General features: G+C 37.9%; 1 pseudogene; it reads left to right on the forward strand.

Annotated features, from left to right (window-relative positions):
- The first annotated feature begins 6,922 nt into the window (after nt 1-6,922).
- On the forward strand, nt 6,923-9,661 carry LOC101967904 (RNA 3'-terminal phosphate cyclase pseudogene; annotated as a pseudogene).
- The last annotated feature ends 11,924 nt before the right edge of the window (nt 9,662-21,585 follow it).

Consider the following 21,585-nt stretch of genomic DNA (forward strand, 5'->3'; position numbering starts at 1 on the left):
TCTTGGCCCAATGCCAACCCCAAAACGAAAACACAGTTTTGAGACAAAGGAAAAGGAAGGTTTATTGCCTTGCTAGCAAAGGAGAAGAACAGGGGACTCCTGTCTCAGAAGCTGTGATTCTGCCCATCAGGGAAAACAGAGGGCTTTTAAAGAAGCTCTTGAAAGGCTATATTCCAAGTATGCCCTGACAGGGGGGTCCCAGGTGTTCCCTAATGGTGTGTTGAAATTCACTTGTTAATTTGAGAGATAGTCACTTCCTAGATCTTCTGGTGACATCTCCTTCCTGTGATGGGCCTGTGCACCAGGAGAGAGAACTCAAGGTAATCTTATCCCCACCCCCAAGTTTGGGAGGGGGAGAGGGAGAAGAGGAAAAGAAAAACATGTGCCTTTTAAATTTAGCAGCAAGGATTCAAAGGGTGAAGAGGACCACTGTTACATTTCCCCACTGTCAATTTCCACGTGCCATTTCTGTGGAAAAATGAATATGACATCTCTAAGCTGCTTCCTGCTGAGAGAGGGTGAAGTTGAGGGGAAGTGACACAAAGTCCTTGTTCTCTTTCAGGTGGGGCATGGACAATTAAGGTTATTCAGCATCTTGCAGTCCAGAGGTCCATGGTGGTGGTTGGTGGGTAATTGGACAAAGCGTATGTGGGGCAGGGATCGTGTTAAGACAACAATAAACAAGACAGCAAAGCATTACTTTGTTTTGTAAACAATACAAAAGCAATTAGTATTTCAGCCAGTCTCTGAAAACCATAAAGATAGTAACTCATAATTATTATTTTTTAAAATTTGTTATAATAAAATGCATTTGACATATTGTACACAAATGGAGCAAAAATTCTCATTCCTCTGGCTGTACATGGTATAGAGTCACATAAGTAGTGTAATATTACATGTATATAGGGTGATAATGTCTATCTCATTCTACCTTTCTTCTCATCCCCATAGCCCCATTCCTTCCTTCACTCCCTTTCTACACAAACCAAATTTCCTTCATTCTTCCCTACCCTCCTGTTCCACTATGGAGAAGCATCTGCTTATCAGAGAAAACATTTGGCCTTTGATTTTTTGAGATTGGCTTACTTCACTTAACATGATATGAGTTCCATCAATTTACCTGCAAATGCCATAATTTTATTCTTCTTTAAGACTGAGTAATATTCCATTGTATACATACAATTTTCTTACTTTTAGATGTGAAAACACACTAACAACATGAAGAAACAAGGAAACAAAGCTCCCCAAACAAAATAAGATGCTTCAACAACAGAAGCCATTAATAACACAGTAGAAGAAATGTTCAAGGAGTTTAGATTGTATATAATTCAATTGATATATGAAGTAAAGGATAGTATAAGGAGTGAAATCAAAGAAAAAATACAGGAAGTGAAATACCACTTCAATAAAGAGAGATTGTGGGAAAAAAAACAAGCAGAAATCTTTAAAATTAAGGAGTCAGTAAACCATGTATAAATTCAATAGAAAGCATCACCAACAGACTAGGGCACTTGAAAGACAGAACCTCAGACAGTGAAGACAAAATATAAAATCTTGAAAGTAGAACTGAACATGCAGAGAAGATGGTAAGAAACTAAGAAAAGAACATCCAAGAATTATGGGATAACATGAATATTAAATTTAAGAGTTATAGGAAAAGGTGAAGGAGTAGAGATACAAACCAAAGAAATACACAATATTTTCAATAATATACTAGCAGAAAAGTTCCCAAACCTAAAGAATGGAATGAAAAATCAAATACAAGAGGTTTACAGGACCCCAGATGTACAAAATTACAGCAGACCCACACCAAGACACATTATAATGAGAATGACTAACACAGAGAATAAAAATAAAATCTTAAAATCTGTGAGAGAAAAAAAAATCAAATTACATACAGGGGGAAACCAATTTGAATCTCAACTGATTTTTCAGCCTAGATCCTCAAATCTGGGCAGTCCTGAAATAATATATTTCAAGCCCTGAAAGAAAATGGATGCCAACCAAGACTTTTATATCCAGCAAAATTGTTTCAGATTTGAAGATAAAATTAAAATATTCCATGATAAACAAAAATTAAAAGAATTCACAATTAGAAAACCCACACTATAGAACATTCCATGAGGATGAAGTGGGAAAAAAAGTGAAAAACCAGCAAAGGGAGGATCTACATTAAAGGGACATTCAACCAAATGAGAAACTAAGACAGATCAAAAACCAGAAATAAATCAAAATGACAGGGAATACAAATCATATCTCAATAATAACCTTGAATGTTAATGGCTTAAACTCATCAATCAAAAGACATAGACTGGCAGATTGGATTAAAAAGCAAGACCCAACAATATGCTGTCTTCAAGAGACTCACCTCATGGGCAAAGACATCCACAGGCTGAAGGTGAAAGGATGGAAAAAAACTTATCATTCATATGGATTGCATGCACAAGCAGAGCTTTCCATTCTCATTTCAGGTAGACTTCAAACCAAAGTTAATCAGAAGAGACAAAGAAGGGAAATACTTCTTAATGGAAGAATATATATATATATATATATATATATATATATATATACACATACATACACACACGCAGGACATAACAATTATACATATTTATGTCCCAAACAATGGAGCATTTTTGTACATCAAACAAACCCTTCTGAATTTCAAGAGTCAAATAGACCACAGTACAATAATACTGGGTGATTTTAAAACACCTCTCTCACTACTGCACAGATCTTCCAAATAAAAACTAAATACAACTATAGAACTAAATAATACAATCAATAATTTAGACTAACAGACATATATAATATTTCATCCATCAATGAGCAAAAATACTTTCTTCTCAGCAGCACATGGCTCCTTCTCTAACATAGACTATATCTTATGCCACAAAGCAACTCTTAGTAAATACAAACAAAACAAAACAAAAAAACAGATATACTACCCTGCATTCTATCAGACCACAATGGAATGAAATTAGAAGTCAATGATAAAATAAAAAAGAGAAACTACTAACAAATGGAGACTAAATAATACACAAATGAATGATGAATGGATAGTAGAAAAAAATCAAGGATGAAATAAAAAAAATTCTTAAAATGAGAACTCCAGTACAACGTATCAAAATCTCTGGGATCCTATGAAGGTAGTACAAAGAGGAAAGTTATTGCATTGAGTGCATTCATTAAAAGAATTAAAAAAATCAAATAAATGGCCTAATCCTAAATCTCAAAGCCCTAGAAAAAGAACAAATCAACACCAAAAGCAGAAGACATGAGATAATTAAAATCAGAGCTAAAATTAATGAAATTGAAACAAAGAAACAATTGAAAAAAAATTGACAAAACAAAAAGTTTGTTCTTTGAAAAAATAAATGAAATAGCTAACCCCCTGACCATGCTAGTGGAGAGAAAACTCAAAATTACTAAAATGCAAGATGAAGAAGAAATATCACAATGGACACGTCTGAAATACAGAAGATATTATAAACTATTTTGAGAATTTATACTCTAATAAAATAGGAAATATCAAAGACATCAACAAATTTCTAGAGACATATGACCTACTCAAACTTTAAACAAATCAATTTCAAATAATGTAATAGAAAATGCCATCAAAAACCTACCAATAAAGAAAATCCCAGGACCAGGTGAATTCTCAGTCAAGTTCTACAATACTTTCAAAGAAGAATTAACACCAATACTTCTCAAAGTATTCCATGAAATAGAATTGGAGGGAATTCTTCCAAACTCATTTCTATGATGCTAATATCACCCTGATACCAAAACCATACAAAGACACATCAAGGAAATAAAACTTTAGACCAATATCCCTGATTGAACATAGATGCAAAAATTCTCAATAAAATTATGGCAAATTGCATACAAAAACACATTAAAAAGATAGTGCACCATGATCAAGTGGAATTCATCTCAAGGATGCAGGGTTGGTTCAATATACAGAAATCAATAAATGTAATTCATCATATTAATAGACTTAAAAACAAGAATCATATGATCATCTCAATAGATGCAGAAAAGGCATTTGACAAAATACAGTACACCTTCATGTTCAAAACACTGGAAAAACTAGGGATAGTAGGAACATACCTCAACATTGTAAAAGCTGTATATGCTAAACCCAAGGCCAGCATCATTCTAAATGGAGAAAAATTGAAAGAATTCTCACTAAAAATGAACAAGACAAGGATGTCCTCTTTTACCACTTCTATTCAACATCATCCTTGAAACTCTAGCCAGAGCAATTAGACAAAAGAAATAAATTAAAGAGACACACATAGGTAAAGAAGAACTCAAACTATCACTATTTGCTGATTATATATCTAGAAGATCCAAAAAATTCCACCAGAAAGCTTCTAGAACTAATAAATGAATTCAGCAAAGTAGCTGGATATAAAATCAACACCCATAAATAAAATACATTCCTATACATCTATGATGAGTCCACTGAAAGAGAAATTAGGAAAACTACTCCATTCACAATAGCCTCAAAAAAATAAAATACCTGGGATTCAATCTAACAAAAGAGGTGAAAGACCTCTACAATGAAAACTACAGAACACTAAAGAAAGAAATTGAAGAAAACCTCAGAAGATGGAAAGATCTCCTAGACTCCTGGATAGGCAGAATTAATATTGTCAAAATGACCATACTACCAAAAATGTTATACAGATTTAATGCAATTCCTATGAAAATCTCCATGACATTCTTCATAGAAATAGAAAAAGCAACCGTGAAATCTACTTGGAAAAATAAGAAACTCAGAATAGCTAAAGCAATCCTTAGCAAGAAAAGTGAAACAGGAGGCATCACAATACCAGACCTTAGACTATACTACAGAGCTAGAGTAACAAAAATGGCATGGTGTTGGCACCAAAACAGACTTGTAGATCAATGACACAGAATAGAGGGCACAGAGATAAACCCACATAAATACAGTTATCTCATACTAGACAAGGGTGCCAAAAACATTCACTGGAGAAAAGATAACCTATTCAACAAATGGTGCTGGAAAAACTGGAAATTCCTATGTAGTAAACTGAAATTAAACTCTACCTCTCACTCTGCACAAAAATCGACTCAAAGTGGATCAAAGACTTAGGCTCGAGAACAGAGACCTTGTACCTAATAGAAGTAAAAATAGGCCCAAATCTTCACCACATTGGCTTAGGATCTGACTTCCTTAACAAGACTCCTAAGCGCAAGAAGTAAAATCAAGAATCAATAAATGGGGTGGATTCAAATTAAAAAGCTTCTTCTCATCAAAGGAAACAGTTAATAACATGAGGAGAGAGCCTAAAGATTGGGAGAAAATCTTTACCACATACACCTTTGATAAAGCATTAATCTCTAGGATATATTAAGATATTAAGAACTCAAAAAACTTAACACCAAAAAGAACACCGCAAAACCAAAAAAATAAATAACCCAATCAATAAATGGGCTAAGGAACTAAACAGACACTTCACAGAAGAAGAAATACAGTTGATTGTGGGAGGCCATCCTCGAAAGTGATTTGAGTTACCTCCCTGGCTGGTTGAGAAGTGCTTAGGCACAACTGTGTCAGAGCTTTCCCCACCCTTCTCCAGGTCTGAGGGCTTGTCCATGTGGAGGCATTCTGGCCACTACCCCGAAGACCCAATCATTGCCCCTGACCTTGAGATGCTGCCCTTGAGATGGATGTGGCTCAAGCAGTTGTGCACTCGCCTGGCATGCATGCGGCCCGGATTCGATCCTCAGCACCACATACAAACAAAGAAGTTATGTAAAAAAAATAAAACTCCCTAGTGGTTTCTCACGTCTTCAACTTCTTTCATGAAGCCGGTGCGGGTCGTGGGCTAAAGTTGATCAACAAATATATGAAAAAGTGTTCAACATCTCTAGCAATTAGAGGAATGCAAATCAAAACTACTCACTTCTTTCAGAATGGCAATCATTAAGAATATAGGCAACAATAAATGTTGGTGAGAATGTGGTAAAAAAGGTAAACTCATACATTGCTGGTGGGACTGCAAATTGGTGCAACCAATATAGATAGCAGTATGGAGATTCCTCAGAAAATTGGGAATGGAACCACCATTTGACCCAACTCTCCTACTCCTTGGTTTATACCCAAAGGACTTAAAATAAGCATTCTATAGTGATGCAGCCACATCAATGTTTATAGCAGCTCAATTCACAATAGCTAGACTATGGAATCAACACCTGTGGAATCAACCTAGGTGTCCCTCAATAGATGAATGGATAAAGAAAAATGTGGTATATATACTCAATGGAATATTACTCAGCTTTAAAGAAGAGTGAAATTATGGCATTTGCCAGTAAATGGTTGGAGTTGGAGAATATCATGCAAGTGAAATAAACCAATCCCACAAAACCAAAGGCTGAATGTTTTCTCTAATATGCAGATGCTAATTCACAATAAGGTGGGGACACTAGGGAAGAATAGCATTACCTTAGATTAGGTAGAGGGAAGTGATGGGAGGGTAGGGTATGAGATGTGGGGAAGGAGAGATAGTAGAATGAAGCAGACATTATTACTGTATGTATATATGTGACTACATGACCAATATGATTCTGCAACATGTACACTCAGAAAAATGAGAAATTATACCCCATCTATGTATGATATATTAAAGTGCATAAATGCATTCAATTGTCATGTATAACTAATTAAAACAAATTTTAAAAAATCCCTACTGAAATTCACAACCCCACTGCAGCAGCACTGGCCAAGAGAACCGTGATGCCAGCCACAGAGGTCATTTTAAATTTTCTAGTAGCCACACCAAGAAAGATGAAATCAAGTTTAGTAGTAATGTATTTTATTCAATTCAATATATTTAAAATATTATCATGTGAGCTAATTATCCATATAAATATTTTACTGAGAATATATATATATTTTATCCATTCATCTTTTGAAGTGCATCTAGTTTGGTTCCATAGTTTAGCTATTGTGAATTGCTGCTATAAACCTTGATGTGGCTGTGTCACTGTAGTATGCTGATTTTAAGTCCTTTGGGTACAAATCAAGGAGTCGGAGAGTTGGGTCAAATGGTGGTTCCTTTTCAAGTTTTCTGAGTTATCTCTATACTACTTTCCAGAGTGTTTGCACCAATTTGAAGTCCCACCAGCAATGAATGAGTGTGTCTTTTCCTCCACATCCTTGCCAACACTTATTTATTATTGCTTGTATTCTTGATAATTGCCATTCTGGTTGGAGTGAGATGAAATCTTAGACCAGTTTTAATTTGCATTTCTCTAATTGCTAGAGATGATGAACATATTAGCTCATAATTATTACAGTGAAAAATAGATTGAGTTTCTCTGTGTTAGGGTGTTAGGAAGATTTGTAGGTCTGTGAGATCAGACTCAATTTGACTCAGGACAAACCTGTGACTCTGGAGTCCTTTGATGATAGTTATTATTAGGTACTCTCACATAATAACCCTTCTATGTAGTCTCCAGCTTTACTTATTTTCGGTGGGGCTGATAAAAGTGTACATCTTTAGTTGCATTTAAAATTTTTTTTCTTTTTTTCTAAATGTTCATGTATGGCCCTGCTTTGGCTATGGCTCAGTTTTGACTGACCTTGTTCTATCTACTATTAAGAGTCAGCTAAGACTCCTTAGAGATCACTCTTGGGAACATGTGTGAAGCCTCTTGACTTCTTTTGTCTTCCTCTACCAATTGTGCCATCTGCTAGCATGGGTCAGCATCTTGCTGACTACATGTGGCTTCCCTTAGAAGCATTAGGGACATTTCCCTCTCCAGTCACTTTCCTCTTTGCAGAATGTGCACTGGTTGGCTTCCTGTTTTCTAGGGTCGTCTTGATCTTCTTGATGAGCAGATTGGGTGACTCACCGGACTTGTAGGACACAGAAAGGGTTCCTGTCTTTCCTTGGATCGTGGCTGACCCTAGAGGGCAAGGGCCAAATATTGGCTGCTTTTCTTCTTGGCCCTTTTACTTCCCTTGAATTTAGTCTCAAAGTTTTTGGTGTAGGCCAGTTTCACCAGTATTAAAGTGGGAGTAATGGGTTTTAATTTTACAGTATTTAATTGGGGTCAGTATTAGCACTGGAAGTCAGCCTTATATTCTGTGTGTCTTACAGATGATGACTTATTATTTCCAATTAACTCAGGTTGTTCTATTAGAAGGAGTACCTCTATTCCAGTGGATTGGGTTTCTCTGGAGGCTCAGCTTCTTCTGCCTTTGCTCAAGACACCGCAGCCCCGGGCATGGATGGAAGTTTTAGAGCTGCGTGGCATTTATTCTTTCTGCTGCAAAGGCCTTGTCCAGCAGGCCAGGCCCCAGGGCGCCCCCATGTCGGGGCAGCGGGTGGAGGTCCACGGTGGGATCATGGAAGGTTACGGCCAGATCCTTAGGGTCTCCACCACCCTCAGCTGTGTCCTGGGCCTCCCCTTGCGGGTGAGAAAATCCAGGCGGGCCACAGCACGCAGGGCCTGAGTATTATGACCGGAAGGCCTCAATATTTATCTGGACTGGAAATGATTGGAGATTTGTGTGATGGGCAACCGGAGGGGGCAGAAATTGGTTCAACTGAAGTAACCTTCACACCAGAGAAGATCAAAGGTGGAATCCATACAGCAGATACCAAGACAGCAGGGAGTGTGTGCCTCTTGATGCAGGCTTCAATGCCATTGTGTTCTGTTTGCTGCTTCTCCATCAGTACTTGGTTTGAAAGGTGGAACTAATGCTGAAATGGCACCACAGATCGACTACACCATGATGGTCTTTAAGCCAATTGTTGAAAAATTTGGTTTTAATTTTAATTGTGACATCAAAATGAGGGGCTGTTATCCTAAAGGTGGTGGTGAAGTGATTGTTCGAATGTCACCAGTTACACAGTTGAACCCAATAAATTTGACTAATCGTGGCTCTGTGACTAAGATATATGGAAGAGATTTGTTGCTGGTGTTCTGCCATTTAAAGTAGCAAAAGATATGGCGGCAGCGGCTGTGAGATGCATCCATCAGAAAGGAGATCAGAGATCTATATGTTAACATCCAGCCTGTTCAGGAACCCAAAGACCAAGCATTTGGCAATGGAAATGGAATAATAATTATTGCTGAGACATCCACAGGCTGTTTGTTTGCTGGATCATTGCTTGGGAAACGAGGTGTAAATGCAGACAAGGTTGGAAGTGATGCTGCTGAAATGCTGTTAGCTAATCTTAGACATGGTGGAACTGTGGATGAGTTTCTGCAAGACCAGCTGATTATTTTCATGGCATTAGCCAATGGAGTTTCCAGAATAAAAACAGGGCCAGTTACACTCCATACACAAACTGCTATACATTTTGCTGAACAACTAGCAAAGGTTAAATTTACTGTGAAGAAATCAGAAGATGAAGATTACTCTAAAGACACTTATATTATTGAATTCCAAGGAATTGGAATGAGAAATCCAAATCTATAGGGTATTTACCTCTTAAATGATACCCCAGTGATGTATTGCACTAACTTATTTCATGTATACTACAAAACAGCAAATATTATTAAAGGGCCTGACTAAATTTGGATATGAAATATGTTCTAGATTTCCTGAGAATGCTTCATCAAATTAATCTTACTTTAAATATCTCCTGAGATATGGGCAATAAAATGTAAGAATTGATGGATATGTATGATAGTCAATTTCAATATTAAATTATTAAAATATTCTTTATACCTGAAAAAAGGAGTACCTCTGCAAAACACCAACAGGTAACAGTTATACAGTTTACAAGAAAAATATAAAATAAAATTCATAATAGCAAAAACATATTCAGTTTGTACAATAGCTATGATCCAAGAAACATAATTTTCATAATCCTAAACCTCACTTAATTATATATTATGTCCCCTGTTTATTTCAAGACCACAGTAGTCTTTACAATAAAAAATTATCCTTTGAACATAACTTTAAATGAATATAAGTCTAGCCTATTTTGGAACCATTCTAACATGGAGTAAGGTGAGAGGCAGAGTCCTAACTATGATGAGGTGGGGTTCTTGATAAATCTTAGATAAAGTTTATTGTATTTCTTAGATAAAGTTTATTTTATTTCTGAAGCTGAGCTTTGCCTCTTTCTTAAATAGCATTTTACAAAAAAGTTCTCACATATTGGTTTCTGAGTCTATATGAACATCTATTAACAAAATACAATATTACATCTGAGACAGGAATCAAACAAGCTCCTAACCCCCCTTTTTTTGGGGGGGGGAGAGTGGAAAAATGTTTTCATTTTTCACAATGTTAATCTTTAAACAGATTGGACTCTCATCATTCAAAAATACATTCAATTTTCCACCCCAGTGTAAAAAGTAACACAAAATTTTATATACATCTTGTTGATAACAGGTTACTTTTATCCAGTTATAGAACATTAAATGACATAAGTAGCCAATTAAATTGGCTATTTCCATAAATCCAAAATTGCCATTACAGACAACTTTAGTTTGGAGGGAGGAACTGATGTGACTCCATTTTTGAGAAACTAGCATCTACCTCAGAGCAAAGCCTGTCCAAGGAAGGGGGCGTGACCCTTATCCTTGGAAAAAACCCACAGAGCACTCCTAAGCACATACCCACCCTGATGAGTTGTTTGTCTACAGATAACAGGAGAGATCTGTGGCACCAGGTGTCCCTGACTCAGTTAGGCTAGATGAGGATCCATAACAACCCCCTAGCAACCACCAATCACCATGAAACAGGGAAAATACCTGGGATGCCAGATGACCCTCCACTAGTTTATGGTGGTTAATAACATGTTGGGAAACCATGTAGTTTAGCACATACACCCCTCATGGCTTAAACCAATCAGTTCAAAGGAATCCCCCTCTTGTACTAACCAATCACCCCTACCCAACTTGTTCCCGCCAGTGAATGTTAAGAGTTGTTGTTTGATTTTCCCGTGGTATGGAATGATTTGCTGTGTGATGTTGTGACGTATAGAGTATCCCCCCAAACCTATAAAATCTCACTGAACAAAGTGTTCTCCTAAGCTTTATATTTTAAAACTTGGATACTAGGAGGACATGAATATATTTAATACATGAAGAAGTAATAGCGTCACAACTGCACAAATGTCCTTATATTAACTAGGTTTAATTTTCATAGCAAAATTCAGAATCCACAGATAATTACAGGTTTATATGTTGTAGGGACAAATGAGACAAGGCACTGAAGACAGCAGGAAACAGTTTTATTTGGCTGCAGCCAGGTTCAGAGGGTACAGCCTTTGCTGTAATCAATCAATCCCCTGAATCCCGAGTTCAGGGAGTTTCAGAGTAAGGGGAGGGGCTCAGAAGTTCACAATCTGCAGAAGTTCACATAAAAGCAGCTTTTTCTTTCACTGTTCTGAGCAAGTTAACTCTTCAAGGACAACACCTGAGAAGGGGAGAGCTTCATCTCCCCTTTCTTTCCTCCCCCTGCCAGCTGTTACCATGGGCCCATTTGTAACTTATCTTAAAAATGTACACATCTCTGTGAAGCCCAGCTCAAGGCCAGAGGCCTTGTTTGCACATTTCAACAAAGTACTATACTGGATACATTTGTGAAAAATTAGTAGGGGGTGTCCAGCACCTGGAACGCTGGTATCTTCCCGGCCAGTGGCCAAGTAAAACAGGGCAACACAAAGATAGGAAGTTTATTTACATTGGACTCTTTCTCAGAGTCTCTTTTGCTGATAATCCTAAAATCAGCCATGGTGAAGAGGGCTTTTCTGTGGAGAAAGGGGGTGTCACTTTATACAGAGTTTAGCAGTACTAGCAAAAATCAAGGATAACCTTAAACCTCTTATACATTTAGAGAACAGTGTTAATGATCAGATGTAGACTTAGTCAAAGCAGACATGTATAAACCATTTTTTTCAAATGGCAGTGTGGCCCTTTTATGCCAGATGCAATGTAAAAAATAGAGCACTTGTTGGTTAAACCTACATGAACTTTCATTTATAATCTTACAGAACATTTAGATAGGGCTCACACAAACCTATTTAGTTTCAGATGCATACATATTTTGAGTCACATATATTTAGGTTATTCATGAAAGTCAAGCCTGGTTAAAATTGGAAGTCATCAGTTTCTCTGACAAAGGAAAATTCTAAAAGCAATGAACATTACAGTTGAAATATTTTTTAATCTCTCAAGACTTGCAGAAACTGGTACTCATCGGTATGAGGGTTTTGTTTGTTTTTTTAACAGGCAGAATAGGCCTATTGTAGGGTATCAGGCAAAACTGACTCAATTCACATTTTAAAAATTTGTCGGGAAGAGAATGATTCCCCATTAATGCCTCTCTCTTAAGAGGTGATCCCCGACCCCTGCAAGTTTTTTTCTCCTAAAACAGAATCTTAGTTCAGATAATATTGATCAATTTTCTCAGGGTCCCTTTCTCAGGACAAAAAGAGCTTACTTAGTTTTAGCAGACCTATAGACCTTTTTCTTTTCCTGGGAGGCACTTACAAATGAAGTTGTTGCCTTTGGAGTAAGACTGTTATCTATACATTGAATTTACATAACAAATTTTATCTTAGGAGAGGGATCAGGACAATCTGGCATATACAAAAAACTGTGACTTTATCTTATTTTCCCCCTAGTTTGAATTCAAGGGGTTGGAGCACAGGATATCATTGACTAGTCTCCCTCATCACCATCATAATGTATCACCTTTAAGCTTTAAGTAGGTTCCCCATTGTCAATTATACCCTGAGATATTCCTGCCCCCATTTCCTTATGTCACACCTACACACACACACACACACACAGACACACACATCTTGAAGGTCACATTGATCATACAAAGAAGATTGTTAGGGACCTCTCTCTAGAGAAATCATCAGGGCCATATATGGGGACTCTGGGAGGTCCTTGTATTTAGATCTGTGGGCAAAAGGCAGGGTTTCACCCAGAAGAGTCCCATGGTCAAATAGGGCATCCTGTCAGTTCTAAAAATGGGAGACTATTTTGTCCCCAGGTTATAATTTAAGAACACTGGAGCCCATTGCTATGTTCTTTGTGACTGGCTGCTTCCACCCGGAGCCCCCTGAGATAAGCTAGTTGACCATCAGACAATGAGTGTAATGGACCCCAAATAAGGTTTTTTCAAATGTGAAAGCAACTCTGTGAGGCTAATTAAAAGAGGTGTTGATTTTTTTTCATATATTTGTTAACCATTCATATTTCTTCTTCTGCCAAGTGCCTGTTCAGTTCCTTTGCCCATTTATTGATTGGGTTATTTATTTTTTTGGTGTTAAGTGTTCTGAGTTTTTATATCCTGGAGATTAATGCTCTATCCGAGGTACAGGTGGCAAAGATTTTATCCATTCTGTAGGCTCTTCACATTCTTGATTGTGTCCTTTGCTGTGAAGAAGATTTTTAGTTTGAGACCATCCCATTTATTGATTGATTCTTGATTTTACTTCTGAGCTTTAGGAGTCTTGTTGAGGAATTTGGTTCCTAAGCCACCTCAGTCCCTCCCTTTACTCTCAGGAATGGCTCCTCTGTTTCCACCTGAGGCATAATCAAACTTGCCCATCCCCTAACTCTCTGGTAGTCAGCTCTCAACAAATTTACCATACATCTTCAGCATGGAAGTGGGTTGCTTAGAGTGCCAGGCCTTTTCCAAAAGAAAGCTGGAGCAGGGACTGTTCCTGGTTCCTATCTGGCATGCTCATTTTGTTACCGAAAGCTCATCCTTTTCTCAGATGCCAATCCAATAATAAGGACACGGTTTTAAGAAAAAGTAAAAAGAAGACTTATTGCTTTGTTAGCAAAGGAGAAGAACGGGCTAAGATTCTGCCCATCAGGGAAAACAGAGGGCTTTTATTTTTTTAAATATTCCTTTTTTTTAGTTGTAGATGGACACAGTACCTTTATTTTATTTGTTTTTATTTTTATGTGGTTCCAGGGATCAAACTCAGCCTCATGCTAGGCAACTACTGTACCATTGAGCCACAGCCCTGGCCCCAACAGAGGGCTTTTAAAGAAACTCTTCAGAGGCTATATCCAGGTTACCCTGAGAGAGGATTCCAGGTGTTCCCTAATGGTGTGTTGAAATTTACTCATTCATTTGGGAGATAGTCACTTCCCAGATCTTCAGGTGACATCTCCTTCCTGTGGCAATTATATGCTCAAGGACAGATAATTCAAGGTGATCTTATGCGACACCCTCAGGTTAGGGAGTGGGAGAGAAAGAAGAGGAAAAGAAAAACACGTGTCTCTTAAAATAAGCAGGAAGGGCTATATGCAAAAGGTGACGTAGACCCCTGTTACAGTGTGGCACTGTTCAAGATGGCCGACAGCAGAATCCTGGCAGCACTTTCTTGTTCTTATTTTCCCCTCCACTTCATTTGTCCCTACTCAGTCCTCTTCCCACTCTTTCCCTCCAAGGACCCTCTGTTTTCAATCACTTTATTTCATTTATTGATTTGCTTACCACCCCAGCATCTTCCCTTTAGAGCTCACCCCATACTTTCTGTCCTTTGAGTCTTCTGGATTCATTCCCTAAGTGTTCTTCCTTTGTTCCTTTGCCTTCCCATGAGAATCAGTTTCCCAGTTTGAATGCAAATTTCTTAGCCATCCTGCTCAATATTATTTGGCCCTGGCACTAATTTCATACGATGATGATAAACTGACTGTCATGAATACTAATTTGGAATTTAGCTAGTAGTTTCATGACGTTGGTCTCATTACTTATACATAAGAGTTTCTTTATTCATTCATTCCATGGGCATTGTGTCAGCTGAGTGCCAGGGGGCTGGGAACATAGGATGATTATGATAAACTCCTAGACTTTGAGGTGCTCACTGCATAGATGACAAATAGTTATAAAGCAATGTGACAAGAGCTATAAGAGAGGCTAAATAAGGAGCACTGAGCAGGAAGTGGTGACAGTGGAGAGGCTGGACTGGGGTGGATGGGTCAGTCCAGGTTTACATTTGGGAGGAGATGACAGAGATGAGTCAGTCATAACAGGGGTTTTGGAGTTTGTCAGACAGAAGAGGGTGGGAAGGCCATATCAGGCTATAAAAATAACAACATGTGAAAATCCATTAGTTCCTCAAACTCTCTGGGGTTCAATGAGGTCAGGTTCAACTAAATGGAGGAAAGCTCCGGGTTTGACTCAGCTTATCAACTAGACCTAGTCTAGGTGTTTGCTTTAGTGGTAATAAACTTTCCACCTTATCTGGCTTTTCTGTGATTGGGTGTTATTTGGTGTATATTGTATTAGTATTAAATTAGTCGGATAGGAATTTTCACATAATACAATTAAGTTTTCCAAACTATAAAAAATATCTAAAGATTTTTGGGGGGGCTGGGGATGTGGCTCAAGCGGTAGTGCGCTCGCCTGGCATGTGTGCGACCCAGGTTCCATCCTCAGCACCACATACAAAAACAAAGATGTTGTGTCCGCCAAAAACTCTCTCTCTCTCTTAAAAAAAAAAAAAAAAAGATTTTTTTTTTACAAGTCCACCATCTCCATGGCAGCAATTAGCCAGAGCCACATTAGTAGGAGCCTAGCTGACTCTTAGTCTCTTATTGCAGTTTGCTGCAGACTTTTCCTCTTTCTGGTACTTATACCTGGCCAGATATACTCAGTTGTGATACTTACCCGGACCTTGAGGCAGCTGAATTTGTGACCTCCATTTTGACACATTTAGGGGCTCCAGTTCTGAGAGTTGGCTGGGATTCTTAAGAAGCCCAATGCAGATCCCTTTCCTAGAGTGGTGAGGAAGTGGAAAGAGGGCCCTGGAGCTGGAGCTGGCCCAGATGCTGAGGTTGGTTGGGTACAGTGTGACTCAGAGGGGGGTGGGTAGGAACTCAGGGAGAGAAATGAGGCAGCAGCACACAAGGAAGAATGATGAATAAACACCCTCAGCGCCCATTTCTTGAAACTTGATCCTGATCTGTGAGGGTGAGAATTTAGGTTAATCTGACTGTCTTGGGAGCACAGAGTACAAATAGACAAAGGTTTCCCAAGTCCCTGGCTAACTCACAGCTGCCCCTGAGGCACCCTTTGGACCAAAGAATATCATAATGGTACTTGGTCCTCTTTCAGGAGGACAGACTTACTGCTGTCTCAGAGCTACTTTTTCAGGGAATTATGGGGTTCTAGGTACTGACAACATGATCTAGAAGGAAAATATAGAGTCTGAGTGGCATAGCCTCAGAGAGCAGTAGACTCTTCACCCACTAGGGATAGGTATGATGAGAGGACATCCAGAGTTCTGGAATCTCATAAAGTACTGAATCAGGTCTGAAGTGTTGACAGGCATAGGGGTGCACTTGGGTTACTGTAGGAAAGGAGGTCTGAATTAATTTTCTAGATTGATTGTATCAAAGTGCCACAAATGCATGGCTTAAATGACAAAAACTTAAGGTATTTGACCAAGTCCTATCTATAATCATTTTTTTAAAATGCATCCACTGCATTGTCTACATTTTTTTCCTACTTATTTATTTATCACATAGATGACAATAGTGGAGGGCATTACATTTATAATTATCCATTCACAGCACATTTTTTTGTAACTCTGTATATAAAGTATGTTCACGCCAAATTATGCCATTATACATGAGCTCTCTTATTTTTTTGCATACAATTCTTAATATACCATTATACCACCATTTATCATATCTCTGTTTGTACATAAGGTATGTTAACACCAAATTCACATCTTCATACATGTATTTTGTATAATGATGACCCTCTCTCCTTCCACCATCCACACAAACTCTGCTCAAGAAAACCTTGCTTGAAGAGAAATGCGTGTGGCAGTGGTACTTGGGGATCACCATGGGCAGAACTCCTTGCCTAGACTGTGGTAGTTATCAGAATAGAATGACAAAGTTCAGGACCAACTCTCTCTCTCTCTCGCTCTCTGTCTCCTTATCTCTCTCTGTCTCTCTTTCTCTCTTCTTTCTATCTCTGTCTCTTGTGCATGCATGCATGCACACATACACAAATAACTGAAGATTTCAATTATAGATATATTGATGGATGATGTAAACTTGGGAGTATTGAGCCAAATAATTGTAACCCTGAAAGTATACATGTGCAGAAAGAGTATGAATCATACATTCCCTATCACACTGATGTTTTAATTGTTTGCCCTAAAGCAGGTTTTCTGTGTAATGTAATAAAATCTACTGAACACTCTAAAATTAGTTTTGTGTGTGACAGGCACAAAGAGAATTAACATATTGATATCTTGTTTACAGATAAGTTTAAAGTAAAAGAAACTGTATTTATGTATTTATTTCTGTTTTGGATTATTTCTTTCAAGTTTGATGAAAATAGGCCAAAAGCAGTTTTCTATTTTTTTTTTTTAAAGAGAGAGTGAGAGAGAGAGGGGGACAGAGAGAGAGAGAGAGAGATTTTAACATTTATTTATTTTTTCTTAGTTCTTGGCGGACACAACATCTTTGTTGGTATGTGGTGCTGCTGAGGATCGAACCCGGGCCGCACGCATGCTAGGCGAGCGCGCTACCGCTTGAGCCACATCCCCAGCCCCCAGTTTTCTATTTTTTAAGTTGTTGTTGTTTCTTTCTTTTGTTGTATAAGTTTAAGTTGTATAACTGTGCTTAACAATACATATAAAGAGAAAAATCAGTTTTATCGGAACAACTTAATATATCTATCAGAAAGTATAATATATATTCATAATGCAGTATTACCCAGACATAAATAAAAATAAATTGGATGATGTGTTGTAAGTAAAGAAAGACACAGAAAACTATTACATCTTTTATTCATGATAACTAAAATAAAATTTTGTTAAAATAGAATATTGATTACTATAGCTAGGGTGGGTAATAAGGTATCAAAGATGTAATAAGTGTATATTGATACTATTAATATATGTGAATGTATGTATAAAATATTACACTGAATCACATTAATATGTATACTTTTATGTTAATAAAATCCATCATCCCACATAATTACTTTATTCTGTATTAAGAACACCTAAAATTCTACTGTCTTTGGGATTTTCAGAATTTGATGCAGTACTGTTAACTATAGTCCTCAAATACACAATATTCTTTTTGTATGCAAAAAAAATGACAAAAACTTATTTTCTCACAGTTCTGGATGGTAGAAGGTCACAATCAAAACATCAGTAGGATTGGTTCCTTCTGAGGGTTCTGAGGGAGGATCCATTCTATAGTTTCTGGTGCGGCTGAGAATCCTTGGCATTCCTTGGCTTGTGTATACGTCACTCCAATTCTATCTTCATATGGTGTTCTCCTTGTATGTCTGTGTCTTCACATGGCCGTCTTCTTATAAGGACACCAATCACACTGGATTAGGGGCCTGCACTACTCTAGGACAATCTCATTGTAACATTATACCTGTGATAACAGTATAATCATGCATGGCAACAACATTTTGGTCAACATTGGACGTTATATATAACAGTAGTCCCATGAAATTATAATGGAGCTGAAAATTTCTAGTCACTTGATGATATTATATCCATCATAATGTCATAGTACAAGGTATTGCATGTTTTTGGTGATGCTGGTGTAAACAAATTTACTACTCTGCCAGTTGGATGAAACTATAGCATACATAATTATGTATAGTACATAACACTTGATAATACTGTTACTGGTTTATGTATTTACTATACTTTTTGTTGTTGTTTTAGTGTACTGTAGGACAGTGCTGTATTATACTGATAGTATCCTCATACATCTTGTGTTTACTGTATCGCTTGATTACATCTTATATATATATATACCATATATCATTATATAAATAATATGCGTGTGTGTGTATGTGTGTGTGTGTGTGTGTGTGTGTGTATGTGTGTGTGTGTATACAGACACCATATATATGCTACACATCCTAGGTATGTAATGGGTTATGCCATCCAGGACTGTTTAAGTATATGATGTTTAAATGGGACAAAACTGTTCAATTATCTCTCAGAACATCTTACCAATGTTAAGTAACTCATGATTGTATCTCCAAACAAGGTCACATTCTGAGGTGCTGGGGGTGAGGACTTCGACATATATTTATTGAGGGAAACAATTCAGCCTACCACAGAATATATCAACAAGTCATAGGTGGTGACAAGAGAGGTAAGACTCATGTTCACAAAACCCACTTTTTCTCCAGGCTCCTGCAGATTGGGAACAAGGTGAATTGCTTCCTCAAGATCAATATGTTCTCATTAACTCTTGCTAAAAATCAACTCTTGCTATCATCTAATGTCGTGATGCCCCAGTCCCTCTACCTCTGCTTCCATTGCCCCCGCCATCTCTCCTTTTCCTTTCCCAATCAACTGCCTTCATTCTGTGTATCTTTCTTTACCTGGTGGCTTTCACTGTCTCTAGTCCTAATGGTCCCCTCTAGCTGCCTTCTCTCATTGTTTTTCAACTTTTGCTATCACTACCATTTGCATGGTTCTCCATTATAATCTCCAGTTCAAATAATCAAGAGATGGCCCGGTCAGCAAGTCTCTGTTGGAATAGCTTTCTTGCCAGTTTGACTCAGGAGGAACTGGCTAGCCTGCACACTGGTGACCCTAGAATAAGCGCCTGCCCGTTCTGGCCCAAGTAGCTGTATCCAGAGTGGGTTCTCATGGTACAAACCATGGTTAGTTACTTTGGTGGAAGCATCACCATGTAGTTTATTAGTAGGTGACTAAAGGCAGGACAATGGTCCAATGGTTCTTCAAAGATAAGTTTTCCCAACATTGACATTTTGGGCTGGATGATTCTGTTCTATAGGAGATCAACTTGTGCATTGCAGGATGTTTAGCAGCATCCTTGGCCTCTACCTGTTAAATGCCAGCAGTGACCTCTCCTGAAAAGTTATGACAACTGAAAATGTTTCTAGACATTGCCAAATGTTCACCAGGGGTAAATCACCCCTGGTTGAGAACCACCCCTGATTATAGGGGAATGGAAGGCATCAGGTGCATGTTGTAAGTACTGGGAGTGTGAAGACTAAAAATAATATAACTGTCTCTTCAGGGTTGGACCAGAGACTGAGAGGGGCAGCTCCTGCTATGAGCAAGGAGTTGAATGGAGTATGGTGAGTGCCATATGAATAGCTGTATTCATTCAAAACAAGGAGAGAAAAACAGAGTATCCAATATGGGGGTGGCTGGGTGGGGGAACCTGCATGGATTTGAATGAGATGATCATGGGTTTACTCTCTGCATATACATTTTTGAGAATGTGCCATTCTCTGTGTGGGTGTAGGTATCTGTTTCAGAAAAACCAGGTCTTTGTGTAAGAGAAATTACTGCCAAAGGCAGAAGGCACTGAAAGACTGAAGGAAAAACCAGATAGATCAGGATTGTAGAAAGATCAGCCTACTAGGGACTAATATTAGACAGAAATATCTTTGGTGGCAGCAGAACAGGAGGATTCTCACAGTCCAATGAAGGAGCAAAGGCTAAGGTAGACAAAGAGGGCTGTGGCCAACCAGGATGTACCTGGTTTTTCTTGAAAACTATTCATATGGCAAATTTCAGTTATGAAACAGTCTGAACAAGGTACAGTGGCATGTGCCTGTCATCCCAGCTACTTGGGACGCTGAGGCAGGAGGATCACTTGAACTCAGCCAGCCTAAGTCACCTTTTTTTTTTTAATTTATTTTTTAGAAGTAGTTGAACATAATACCTTATTTTTATTTTTATTTTTATGTGATGCTGAGGATCAAACCCAGGGCCTCACACGTGTTATGTGAGCACTCTACTGCTGAGCCACAATCCCAGCCCAGAGACCCTATCTTTAAAAAAAAAAAAATTGGGAATCAGTGACTGGTATGTACAATGCTTAGCTGACTATCTTATTGACTTTGTTTTTCTGTAGGGTTTTGAATGCACGCTGTAGGCAAGATGGCTGTAGTTAATATCAAGCTGGATGCCTACAGTATCTGTGTGAGAGCATAAATATTCATATGTCTTGAGGTACATAACCCATATTGCATGTCCTTTATTATCAGGATAAATTAGTTTCAGCTATGACACAACTGATATTCACAGAAAGTTACACGGAGTAAGAATCAGTTTCACTGAAGCTGGAAGAATTTGCTTTCTGTTTTCTTTCTGTTGTATAGACCTGTCTACCTCTCGGCATATGCTAGGCATATGTAATATGTAATGTAAAATACAATGTCCCCAGTGATCTCCAGTGACACCCTTCTTCAACATCAGAGTACAGGATAGACTGAGCTCAGAGTTCAAGCCCGTTCTGAGCTTGTTTCTTTGTTCCAGTCTCAGCAATTTGACCAACTGGTTGTATAATAAACTGCTTAATCTTTCATTTCTTTACTTGTCTTTTATGTAAAATGGATATGATTAATACCCTTCTTAGAGGACTGTTTTGATAGAGGACTGTTTTGAAAATAACTTACATACATTATCTTAAGGACTTAAGAAATATTGCTATACAAATGTTGAAAAAAAATAAATTGTACTTCCTCATATACATGGCATTATGTAAGCTCTTTCTTTTAAAGAAAGTCAACTCATATTTATTTATGTACAGTCATGCGTTTCTTAACAACGGGACATGTTCCAAGAAATG

Source organism: Ictidomys tridecemlineatus, chromosome 2 (assembly GCF_052094955.1).
Source record: "Ictidomys tridecemlineatus isolate mIctTri1 chromosome 2, mIctTri1.hap1, whole genome shotgun sequence".
In the NCBI taxonomy this organism is placed as follows: Eukaryota; Metazoa; Chordata; class Mammalia; order Rodentia; family Sciuridae; genus Ictidomys; species Ictidomys tridecemlineatus.